Genomic DNA, 13,689 nt, shown 5'->3' on the forward strand with positions numbered 1-13,689 from the left:
GCGCCGTAACGGCTGTACGATACGTGAATGCCATCCTCCGACCGATAGTGCAACCATATCGGTAGCATATTGACGAGGCATTCGTCTTCATCGACGACAATTCGCGCCCCCATATCTTGTGAATGACTTCCTTCAGGATAACGACATCGTTTGACTAGAGTGGCCAGCATATTCTCCACACATGAACCCTATGGAACGCGCCTGGGATAGATTGAAAAAGGCTGTTTATGGACGACGTGACCCATCAGCCACTCTGAAGGCTCTACGCCGAATCGCCGTTTGGAAGTGGGACAATCTGGACCAACAGTGCCTTGATGAACTTGTGGATAGTATACCTATGCCACGACGAATACAGGCATGCATCAATGCAAGAGGACGTACTTGTGGGTATCAGAGGTACTGGTGTGTACAGAAATCTGGACCACCACCCCTCAAGGTCTGGCTGTATGGTGGTACAACGTACAACGTGTGGTCTTCATGAGCAATAAAAATGGCGGAAGTGATGTTTATGTTGATCTCTACTCCAATTTTCTGTACAGGTTCCGGATCTCTCGGAACCGATGTGATGCAAAACTTTTTTCGATGTGTGTATTTCTGATTGTACCCGGCCCAGTCACAGTAATCCGACCATCGCCTATGTTCGACGTCGACGTGCAATAACCACTTGCAGATGACAAGTGGCAGCACTAGAAGCGGAGTCGCTGTCGTAATGTGAAAACGGAGAGATTTATCTGACTTACATGACCATTGGCCTTTGGGCCAAGGCTAGAAGCATTTTAGAAACGGCTGAGGTTGTAAACTGATTACGTGCCGCCGTGTTTCAAGTATACTGTGCGCGGCAAAATAGCGCTGTCCAAAACCAGTAGTACTGAGGCAACAATGGTGTACTAGTGAACATATGTGACAGGGGCGAACGGCGACTGCAGACACGTTTACGGCCAAACAGACGAGAGTAAATCGAAAAAATACGAAAGTAATCAGAAGTAGCAGAAATGAGAACAGCGAGAAACTTAATATCAGGATTGGTGATCACGAAGCAGATGAAGTTAAGGAATTCTGCTATCTACGCAGCAAAATAATCCACGACGAACGGAGCTAGGAGGAAATAAAAAGCAGACTAGCACTGGCAGAAAGGGTATTCTTGGCCAAAATAAGTCTACTAGTATCAAATATTAGTCTTAACTTGAGAAAGGAATTACTGACAGCGTACGTTCGGAGCACGGAACTGCGTGGTAGTGAAATATAGACTGTCTCGGAGAACCGGAGCAGAAGAAAAACGAAGAATTTTTGATGTGGTGCTACAGAAGAATGTTGAAAATTAGGTGGAGTAATAACGTAAGAAATTCGAAGGTTCTCCGGACAATCGGCGAGGAAAAGACACTGACAAGAATAAGCGAGAGGACGACAGGACATTTGTTAAGACATCAGAGAATGACTTCCATGGCATTAAAGGGAGCTGTAGACGGAAAAAGGTGCAGAGGAAGACAGATTGGAATACATCCAGACAATAACAGAAGACATAGGGAGCAAGTACCACTCGGAGATGAAGAGGTTGGCACAGGGGAGGAATTCGTGGCGGGCCGCATCAAACCAGTCAGAAGACAGACGACTCAAAAAAAAGGCAGATGGAAAAAAGATGATCGTGTGAAAGCGAAACCCAGCTCGCGCTATTCGTTCATGAGACTCAGAGGGCCATAGACACGGGTTCCCAGGTAGATGCCGTGTTTCTTGACTTCCGCAAGGCATTCGGTACAGTTCCCCACAGTCGTTTAATGAACAAAGTAAGAGCTTATGGGCTATCAGACCAATTGTGTGATTGGATTGAAGAATTCCTAGAGAACAGAACGCAGCATGTCATTCTCAATGGAGAGAAGTCTTCCAAAGTAAGAGTGATTTCAGGTGTGCCGCAGGGGAGTGTCGTAGGACCGTTGCTATTCACAATATACATAAATGACCTTGTGGATGACATCGGAAGTTCACTGAGGCTTTTGCGGATGATGCTGTGGTATATCGAGAGGTTGTAACAATGGAAAACTGTACTGAAATGCAGGAGGATCTGCAGCGAATTGACGCATGGTGCAGGGAATGGCAATTGAATCTCAATGTAGACAAGTGTAATGTGCTGCGAATACATAGAAAGAAAGATCCCTTATCATTTAGCTACAAAATAGCAGGTCAGCAACTGGAAGCAGTTAATTCCATAAATTATCTGGGAGTACGCATTAGGAGTGATTTAAAATGGAATAATCATATAAAGTTATCGTCGGTAAAGCAGATGCCAGACTGAGATTCATTGGAAGAATCCTAAGGAAGTGCAATCCGAAAGCAAAGGAAATAGGTTACAGTACGCTTGTTCGCCCATTGCTTGAATACTGCTCAGCAGTGTGGGATCCGTACCAGATATGGTTGATAGAAGAGATAGAGAAGTTCCAACGGAGAGCAGCGCGCTTCGTTACAGGATCATTTAGTAATCGCGAAAGCGTTACGGAGATGATACATAAACTCCAGTGGAAGACGCTGCAGGAGAGACGCTCAGTAGCTCGGTACGGGCTTTTGTTGAAGTTTCGAGAACGTACCTTCACCGAGGAGTCAAACAGTATATTGCTCCCTCCTACGTATATCTCGCGAAGAGACCATGAGGATAAAATCAGAGAGATTAGAGCCCACACAGACGGATACCGACAATCCTTCTTTCCACGAACAATAAGAGACTGGAATAGAAGAGACAACCGATAGAGGTACTCAGGGTACCCTCCGTCACATACCTTCAGGTGGCTTGCGGACTATGGATGTAGATGTAGATGTAGATAACATCAGACGTTCATCAGAATTTCTAAAATCATTGGGAGAAGTGGCACCAAACCGACAATTCACGTTGCTGTGTAGAGTACGTATGTGAGTCTGGTGGTATACCATCTGACTTTCGGAAAAGCACCATCCACACAATGCCGAAGATTGCAAAAGCCGACAAGTGGGAGAATTATCGCCCAATCAGATTAACAGCTCATGAATGCAACTTGCACTCAAGAATAATATAGAGAAGAAAGGGAAAGAAGTTTGAGGATGTGTTAGATGACGATCAGTTTGGCGTTAGAAAAAGCACTGCCCCAGAGAGGTAGTTCTGACTTTGCGGATGATAATGAAAGCAAGACTAGAGGAAAAATGGTTCAAATGGCTCTGAGCACTATGGAACTCAACTGCTGTGGTCATAAGTCCCCTAGAACTAAGAACTACTTAAACCTAACTAACCTAAGGACAGCACACAACACCCAACCATCACGAGGCAGAGAAAATCCCGGACCCCGCCGGGAATCGAACCGTGGAACCCGGGCGTGGGAAGCGAGAACGCTACCGCACGACCACGAGTTGCGGGCACTAGAGGAAAAAAATGGCTCTGAGCACTATGGGACTTAACATCTGAGGTAATCAGTCCCCTAGAGCTTAGAACTACTTAAACCTAACTAACCTAAGGACGTCGCACACATCCATGCCCGAGGCAGGATTCGAACCTGCGACCGTAGGAGTCGCGGGGTTCCGGACTGAGCGCCTGGAACCGCTCGGCCACCGCGGCCGGCCTACTAGAGAAAAATCAAGACATCCAGAATGAGATTTTCACTCTGAAGCGGAGAGTGCGCTGATATGAAACTTCCTGGCAGATTAAAACTGTGTGCCCGACCGAGATTCGAACACGGGACATTTGCCTTTCGCGGACAAGTGCTCTACCATCTGAGCTACCGTAGCACGACTCACGCCCGCTACTCACAGCTTTACTTCTGCCAGTATCTCGTCTCCTACCTTCCAAACTTTACAAAAGCTCTCCTGCGAACCTTGCAGAACTAGCACTCCTGAACGAAATGATACTGCGGAGACATGGCTTAGCCACAGCCTGGGGGATGTTTCCAGGATGAGATTTTCACTCTGCAGCGGAGTGTGCGCTGATATGAAACTTCCTGTCAGATAGGTCCCGTGTTCGAGTCTCGGCCGGGCACACAGTTTTAATCTGCCAGGAAGTTTCAAATCAAGACATGTTCATAGGATATGTCGACCTGAGGAAAGCGTTGGACAATGTCAAATGATGCAAGATGTCCTAAAGCCTGAGAAAAATTTGGGTAAATTATAGAGCGAGACGTATAATATAGGATATGTACAAGAGCTAAGATGGAATAATAAGAGTGAAAGAACAAGAATGAAGTGTTCGGATAAAAAAGGGTGCATGATAGGCATGTATACTTTCATTCGTAATGTTCAATCTACACACCGAAGAAGCAATGACGGAAATAAAAGAGAGGTTCAACAGTGAAATTAAAGTTCAAGGTGCAAGTATATCAATGATAAGATTCGCTGATGGCATTGATATCCTCAATGAAAGTGAAGAAGAGGTGCAGGATCTCCCGAATGGAATGGACAGCCCAGTGATTACACAATATGGATTGAGAGTAAATCGAAGAAAGACGAAAATAATGAGAAGTAGCAGAAATGAGAACAGCGAGAAACTTAACATCCGGTTTTGTGATCATGAAGTAGATGAAGTTAAGGAATTCTGCTACCTAGGCATCCAAATAACCTATGACGGACGGAGCGAGAAGGATACCAAAAGCAAACTAGCATAGGCAAAAAGGGCATTCGTGCCCAAGAGAAGTCTACTACGATCAAACATTGGCCTTATTTGACGGGGTGGCAACAGGAGGGGAATCCTGTCATCCCTCAAGTAATTAACCCTTCTGTTATTAACCACGTGGATTCAAGCCAAAAGCACAAGTTCTGCAAGCCTTTAACGGGTACAGAGATTTAGTAGATGGTTTTGGAAATGCAGCAGGGAGACGGTGTTGGGTGACAGGATACTGAGCCATGATTTTATTAATAAATTTAATAATAATTAAAGCCGCGCGGGATACCCGAGCGGTTAAAGAAGGCGCATTGCCACGGTTCGCGCTGCTCCCCCCGTCGGAGGTTCGAGTCCTCCCTCGGCCATGGGTCATGGGTATGTGTGTTGTCCTTAGCCTAAGTTAGATTAAGTAATGTGTAAGCCTAGGGATCGACGACCTCAGCAGTTTGGTCGCATAGGAAATTACCACATTTATTCTTTCATCCAATAATTAAATCACATTAAATACACATAAAAACGTCGAGAACTAGTCAACCAGCAGAATTTAAGTTACTAGTAACTTCTTGTTTTGGAAGCAAGGACTGGTAGTTGAATTTACGAAACCGCCAAAATAACATTTAGGAAAAAAATTTTAACAAACAAATGTTAAGAAAAAATTTCGTAAATAAGCCTTAACACAGATATTAGTAAGATCAGTAATGTGACGATTAACAATTCACCCCAGATTTAAGCTTTGGGAACCTACAGATATGATTAAGAGCCACTTAACATCCGACATCTACTAGCAAATAAAACAGATCGCATGTAATCAGTTGGCCAGTTGGAGGTGAGCCGCCAGCAGTGGTGGATGTGGAGAGAGATGGCAGAATTTTGAGGGGCACGTCTATCCAAGACTAGTACCACAGCAGTTGAGCGGGCTGCTTGACGCTCACTTACAGTTCAATGGTTCAAATGGCTCTGAGCACCATGGGACTTAACACCTGAGGTGATCAGTCCCTTAGAACTTAGAACTACTTAAACCTAACTAACCTAAGGACATCACACACATCCATGCCCGAGGCAGGATTCGAACCTGCGACCGTAGCGGTCGCGCGGTTCCAGACTGAAGCGCCTAGAACCGCTAGACCACTCCGGACTTACAGTTGATCCGGCGGACAAAGGCAATGCGACTGTTGTTTTGCACAACCAGCATTACGTTCAACAGATTTAGTCTTTACTGCCTGATTCAGCATATCAGATGGTTCAGATGGCTCTAAGCACCATGGGACTGAACATCTAAGGTCATCAGTCCCCTAGGCATAGAACTACGTAAACCTAACTAACCTAAGGACTTCACACACATCCATGCCCGAGGTAGGATTCGAACCTGTGACCGTAGCAGCAGCACGGTTCCGGACTGAAGCACCTATAACCGCTCGGCCACAGCGGCCGGCTTCACCATATCTCAGGATCAGTGCTGACCCCACAAAAAGTGTTGAGAGAAAGACTGACAGCCTCCTCCTATCAAAGGTCTTAATTCTGACTGTGCTGTTCCCGCTAGTTGTTTGGTCTCGCTAAGGTCCACAAGCAAGAGGTTCCCCTTCGTCCGATAATGAGTCACATTGGTACCCCGACATATCGTGTAGCAGAACATCTTGATGCTCTGTTGAGCCCTACAGAACGCGGTTGATATCTTGCATCGATCAGAAGGTTGCTTTGGAACTATTGATGTCTGAGTAAGTTTTGATGTAGTCTCTCTCTTCACTCGCGTTCCTCTGTCTGATTCGTTACGATTAGGTTAGGCGTTGAATTAACGAAGTATTTTCGACATGTGTTGACTTCTACTTACTTACCAGTATTATGAACAGACGGATGGAGTTGCGACGGGAAGCCCATTGTCACCTATTGCTGCTAATTTGTTTACAGAAGACTTCAAGGTTTGTGCCATGGAGTCGGCGATTTTGAAAGCTGCGTGTTTTTTTTTTTTTTTTGTTTTTTTTTCCGGACATGAAGACCAGACTGTGGTGTTTGACTTCATGGTAGTGAGGATCTCAACGGCGTATGGGAACGTTTGAATTCAAGCCACCCGAATATTTGCTTCACGACGGAGGTGGAAAAGGACAGCTGCTGTCTCTTGCATCGCGCGTTGCTCAGAGAGTGGTTGGTAGTACGCAGAGGACGAGCCATTTATAGGAACCCAACATACACAGACCTTTGTCTGCAGGCTGATAGTTGTCACTTTCCGGCTCAGCGTGTAGGGGTACTTCCTACCTTGGTTCACAGGGTCCACGTCATCTTTGATCCTGAAAGTTTGTCAGCACAATTAGCCCATCTCGAGGTGAACTTTCGTAAAAATGGTTATAGTGAAAGACAGATCAGACGTACTTTGTGCTACCGACCAACTGTACACGAGGTGATTGATGATAATACCGAGGTGTCACCAACAACCGAGGAAATCACTATTGCAGAACATTGTCTTGGCAACGGGCATCTTATGCAACATAACAACTCGGAGATTCTGGCATGCACATACAGCATTTCGGATAGGGTTATTACGGAAACAGTTCAAATTAAATCTGCAGGTAACCTTGCAAATATAGATAGGTGTTGTTGCTTAAATTCTGCCTGGAATCCTATCCTCTCTTCCTTCTCAAAAAAAAAAAAAAAAAAAAAAAAAAAAAACAGAGGGACAGAATTAATGCTGCCTCACACATTGGTATTTAATACCCACTATCGATAACTTGTGATGAAGGTCATTTTTAGTTGTGTCTGGTCGCTAGCGAATACAGAGTATTTGTGTATCTTTTCGGGTATGCTTTTCATACCGCGAGGTTTTAAATTTCGTTGCATAGCCCTTTCTAACGGCATTTGTACCTTGAAAATGGCTGGGTGTGCACCTGTGTAAATGCCGGCCGCGGTGGCCGAGCGGTTCTAGGCGCTCAGTCCGGAACCGCGCGACTGCTGCGGTCGCAGGTTCGAATCCTGCCTCGGGCATGGATGTGTGTGATGTCCTTAGGTTAGTTAGGTTTAAGTAGTTCTAAGTTCTAGGGGACTGATGACCACAGATGTTTAGTCCCATAGTGCTCAGAGCCATTTGAACCATTTGAACCTGTGTAAATACCGGGCGTTGGTGAAGAAGTCACCCGGCTGCATTCCCGTAAATTATTTGGAGTATCGAATTCTTTGACAACAAGAATAAAGCAAAACTGAGGAGATAAAGTGGGTTGGCGAGATCAAAAGTGATCTGAAATCGTCTGGAATCACTCCAATAGATGTCCGAAACCACGAAATCTCCATGTAAAAAATTCACAAATTACGAGTTGAGCAAGAGGAAAAATAAAAGAACAGTGGAACAATGTTGTCTCAAGGGCAGAAGGAAGTTAGCGGGAAGGGATTAAAGAAACGTGGGCGCAAAGGAAAGCAAATGTCCACATCTCGCTTCGTCCTCATTCGCTTATTCGTAAATAATAAAAAGAATAAAAAAGGAACAACAAGAAACATTATAGTCCATATGGCAATACACACAGCGCGTGTAAGTATTTTATCGATTTATGCCGCATTGTGTGCTTCGTCGTATTCTTCAACTCCTTCACTCTTTAAGATGAACATTTCATGCGAAAATTTGTAACTAGGCACATTTATCTAACTTTGTACCTAATCGTCGGTTACAATATTTTATAACTTTGTAATGTTTAAAGTAAGAAAACCAACTGCAAGATGGTTGTTAGGTCAAGTGATATACAGGGGAACAGAAACAAAATTGAGGACGTACGGTAGCAAGGTGAAGTTAGTTTCAAAAAGGTGAAAGCTACTACAGAAGCAGTGATTTCGTAACAGCAGGTAAGCTGAAGAAAAATCAGGGTACTGACGAAGCATTTTATGGCCCTGGAGAATACCTTGCAAAATGTAAGGTGGAATAATACGAGGGCTGTCCAGAAAGTAAGTTCCGATTGATCGCGAAATGGAAAACAGTGAAAATCAGAAATGTTTTATTTGTAACAGTTAGCTACACATTCCAGCTCTTTCTCTACGTAGTCGCCGTTCTGACTTAGACATTTGACGTAACGTTGTACCAACTTCCCAATACCCTCATCATAGAAGACAGCCGCCAGTGCTTTCCGCCAATTCTCTGCGCTGACCTACACCTCGTTGTCTGTGTCAGAATGTTGTCTTCATAGCCAGCGGTTCATGTGAGCTGAGATGAAACTCAGAGGGAGACAATTACGGGCTGCATTGTGGGTAATCAAACACTTCCAATTGAAAACGATGCAGGAGCATTTTCATTGATCCTGCAGAATGCGGCTGAGAATTGTCTTGAAGAAGAACCCGCACGACAGTTATGCAATGCTGGCTGCATCACATCAGGCGAAATTTGTCACCAGGCCCTCGTACAAGGCGGGAGGCATTATTTTCTAGACATCTTTAAACGCTCACTGTGGGCTCAGAAATGAAAAGAGCGACGTGATGCTATCTAGGGTCATACTAGAGACACTGCCTAATACATCTGTGCAAAGCTTTATCGGATTTTCATAGTCGTTTCCATTTCGCGACCGATCGGAACGTACTTTCTGGACATCCCTCGTATGTTCGCAGTTCTTAGCAGACATGGGCTAAAGTATATAGTCTGACGAATAATCTATGACATCTAGAAAACTGAAATGAGAGTAGAAGCTCAAGAGAGACAAGTTAGCCTCAAGAAGAGAGTAAGACTCGATCGCAGCTTGCCGTCACTGTTTCTCTAGTTGTACGTCAAAGAAAATTTCGCAACATGAACGAAAGTGTCCGCACTACGACTGGCAGACGACTTGGTCTTTCTGTCCGAATGTAAGGAAGACTCAGAGGAGCTGCTGAGAGAGACGGACAGCATAGTCAGCACAGAATGTAGCTTAAGGATAAACAGTAAAGATAAAGGTAATAAACAGTAGCAGGAAAGAGGACAACAACTAGTTTAATTCCAGCATTGGGAATGATACAGCAATGGAAGAAGTAAAGTGGTTCTCTTGTGTAGTAAACGTGATTGCACAGGGTGGTCGAAGCAAAAATCGACTGACACGGACGAAGGACTTTTCTTCAACAAAAGATCTCTACTGTTATCAGATATACTCGTATATACGGAAAGCAGGAAGAAATTTGTGGAGGTGCACGTCTGAAACAGATCAGCAAATGTAAATGAAATGTATACAGTCGGGACTCCCGGAAGATATGGGAAGCATTTTAAATGTGCTGCTGCCGAAGAATATTTAAAAAAAAAGAATGAATAAAGTACAAAACTGGAGAAATACAAAAAGGAATAGATGAAGAGAGGAGTCTGTGGAACATCCATACAAGAGAGTATAGTGGGACGTATGCTTCTGCATCCAGGAATAGGAAACTTGGCTCTGGAAGAACCAGTAGAGAGCGAAAAATAGTAGAGGAAGACAAACACTATAACATGCAAATCAGATTGCAGATGATTTGTAGTGGCAAGGAAACTACGGATGATGGAACCATATGATTCCAACGACATAAAAGCTATAAGGGATAGTGAAATCAAGATGAGGCAGATGGAAAAAAATGAAACTATTCATTATTTCAAAAGTAATCGCCATAACCGTCAATACTTTTATCCTGCTGTGAGACAAGACGATTTGTATCTTCCTGGAACAATGTTTGCGGTTGCCTACGAAACCATGATTGTACTGAGGCAAGCAAACCTTCCGAAGCAACCAACGGCCACTAACGTCTAATGAAATTCGCATGGAGTAAGATCGGGAATGTATGCAGCATGTGTAACGGCATCCCAGTGAAACTTCTGCAGAGCAGTCGAAACAACGTCGGCAGCATGCGAGCGGTTATTATTCTGTAACATAATGACGCCGTCGTTTACATTCCTGGGTGCCTGCATTTGATGCCGCGCTTTAGTTTTTTCAAAGCGTGCACGTACTGTTGTTCGTTAATTGTGGCGCCTTATTCCAAAATGTGAATGACCAGCTCTCCCTTGCAGTCATAGAAAAATGTCATCATGAGTTTATCGTAGCTGGCAGCTCTTCCTCATTCTCCGTACACATCCCATGCGATTTCCATTTTTTGGAGCCCTGAAGAAAGACATTCTTGGCCGTTGGTTTGCTTAGGATGAAAAGGTGCACGCTTGGGTCCAATCATGGTACCGCAAACATTTTTTCATCAAGCACTGACCCTCTTGTTTCATTGTTGGATAACTTTATTAACAGTTATGGCCATTACTTTCGAAATAATAAACGGTTTACTTGCTTCTTTCCATCTGTTTCTTTTTTATTTCACTGCCCCTTATACAATCGTTTGTTCAGACAGATTGCAGAATAGTAGCAGAACAGGATAACTCCTATAAAGTAAATACATTTTGTCTTGGAGCACACAGGCAGTTTCGATACTAATTTTCCACTCACTTGTGTTTGCTTTTTAGTTTATCTGCAATCAGTTTCGAAGTGTTTTATGACACTTAGGTCAGCAATCGAAATGAAATGCATTAGAACGTATACAGTGTTACTATACCACAGCATCCTCCAATGTAGTAAATATTACAGTCTTCTATTTACTACAGAAGAGAGTGTTGCGGTGCAGCAAAAATAAAGTAGCGAGTGTATTTCGCTTCGGCAAGTGTGGCTATTTGGCTGAATATGAAGACATAAAGGGTTTTAAAATTGGTTGCAAATAAACTAAACAACAAACAAAAGTGAGTGGGACATTATTATGGAAACTGCTTGTTTGCTCCAAAACAAAATACGAGTAATTTACAGCTGAACACTCCATAATCCAAATTCATCTAAGGAACAAAAAAATATAGTTTTTGGATCTCTGACTACGTACCCTCGTCAAGAAGAGCCGTTCACCCCCGGCTCTCCCGCCAGCGAACGTGATCGGACATGCTTATGGCGCGTTTCCTCGCTGCCGACAGCATGCGCGACACAGTATATCCCCTTCAATGTTAGCGGATCCCGACCTCACTTAACGCAGCCCCTGTGGAGACAGGACCGGTGATTCAGAGCTTGCCATCGTGGCAGAAGCCGGCTTTAGCGAGCACAAGTACTCGTAGCGTACACTCGCATCAGCACCGGTCGGTCTCTCCGGTGTGGGATCGACACCACAATGCGACGCCGTGTCCAGTTGCGCCGCCCCTACAGGTGCGACGTCCCAAACGACACTGGCGCGTGGCGGGCGCGCCTGCTGCCTATATGCCAGGGACGCCGGCTCTCGCAGACTGCACCGTTCTAGTGCAGGGTGGCGCGCATGCGCACTGCGCCGGAAATCTGCGGCGCTAACAGACGGGGGTTGCAGCGTCCCAGGCCCGGCTGTCTGGCTATTAACGGAGGGCGGCTCAGCTGCTCTGCGCTTATAAGCGGTAATGGGCGTTTTGCTTCTAAAAGTGTCTGCTCCTCACATGCCATTCGAAACAGTATTTTCCTTAAATTTGTCTCTGTTGCGTGGAGTTCGCTGTGATCGATGACAGTAACATGAACTGCATAAAAAAGTTGCTCAGCTTCAGTCACGATTATATTCTAGTATTTATTGGCACGACACGTTTCGGCAGCACACCTAAAACTACTAAATATACTACTACGAGGGCTGTCCAGAAAGTAAGTTACGATCGGTCGCGAAATGGAAACGACTATGAAAATCCGATAAAGCTTTGCAAAGATGTGTTGGGCAGTGTCTCTAGTATGACTCTAGGTAGAATTATGTCGCTCTTTTCATTCCTGAGCTCTTAGTGAGCGCGTAAAGATGTTATAGAAAATAGTGTCTCCCGTCAAGTACGAGGGCCTGGTGAGAATTTTCCCCTGAAGCTATGCAACCAACATTACATAACTGTCGTGCGGTTTCTTCTTCGAGACAATTCTCAGCCTCATTCTGCAGGGGCAATGAAGATGTTCCTGCATCGTTTCAATTGGCAATGTTTGGTTACCCACAATACAGCCCGTAATTGTCTCCCACTGAGTTTCATCTCGGCTCAAACGAACCGCTGGCTATGAAGACTACATTTTGGCACAGACAACGAGCTTTAGGCCAGCGTAGAGAACTGGCGGAAAGCACTGGCGGCTGCCTTCTATGATGAGGGTATTGGAAAGTTGGTACAACGCTACGACGAATGCCTGAGTCAGAACGGCGACTACGTAGAGAAGTAGCTGAAAGGTGTAGGTAACTGTTACAAATGAAACATTTCTGATTTTCACTGCGATTTTCATTTCGCGATCCATCGTAACTTACTTTCTGGACAGCCCTCGTACATCAATTATTAATTATGAGTGCATACGAAGAGACGGGAAGATTTTATGCCGGGTGCCAGTGATGTTATTCGTTTATGCATTTATCTGCTTATTCATCCAGGGGTCGTCTAACAACGAAATAGGATTTGTCGTCATAATACAGCGAAAACACGTGAGTTGAAATACACATTTAGAGACAGTGACGGAAAAAAGTCGCAACACCAAGGAGCTCTGTGACATAAATGAAAGTTGGTAGGCGTGTTTCCACGTCGCAAAAATTATGTCTATTGAAATTTCGCGTCAGTGGACTAGGAGGGTTCAAATCAGGTTTGCTTTAAATACACGTGATAACGGTCGTGAGCGTTCGTTACCTTTGAGACTGGACTCGGTGATGTGATGTTAGTCTAAGGTGACAGTGACACCATTATCAACACCTCACTGAGTCTGAACGAGGTCGTGTAACAGGAGTAAGAGAAGCTGGATGTTCCTTCGGCGATACTGCAAAAAGACTTGACAGGAATGTAGCCACTGTACCTGACTGCTGGAGCCTGTGATCACGAGAATGTACGATCGCTAGAAGACCAGGTTCCGGACGGCCACGTGGCGCTACACAGAGGGAAGACCATCGTGTTCGGCGTACGGCTCTGGCGCGTCGTACTGCAATCTGAGCAACAACTGGGACTATAGGGATATAACGAACTGCTGCAAATCGGTTACTTCAACGACAGCTCTGACCCAGACGCTCTGTAGCGTGCATTCCACTGATCCCAAACCACCGCCGTTTGTGACTTCAATGGTATCAGGTGAGAGCTCATTGGGGGACAGAGTGGACATCTGTTGTGTTTTCCGTAGAAAGCTGGTTCCGCCTCGGTGGCAGTGATAGCC

General features: G+C 44.8%; 1 protein-coding gene across 1 annotated transcript in view; it reads right to left on the reverse strand.

Moving 5' to 3' along the window:
• The window catches only part of LOC126240266 (chondroitin sulfate N-acetylgalactosaminyltransferase 2-like), a 138,693-nt gene extending 126,959 nt beyond the window's left edge, over positions 1–11,734 (reverse strand). The window contains exon 1 of the mRNA XM_049947912.1: positions 11,411–11,734. The gene's annotated coding sequence lies outside the window, so the exon portion shown is untranslated. The remainder of the gene's footprint in view (positions 1–11,410) is intronic.
• Positions 11,735–13,689: the final 1,955 nt, after the last annotated feature.

Source organism: Schistocerca nitens, chromosome 1, assembly GCF_023898315.1.
Source record: "Schistocerca nitens isolate TAMUIC-IGC-003100 chromosome 1, iqSchNite1.1, whole genome shotgun sequence".
Lineage (NCBI taxonomy): Eukaryota > Metazoa > Arthropoda > Insecta > Orthoptera > Acrididae > Schistocerca > Schistocerca nitens.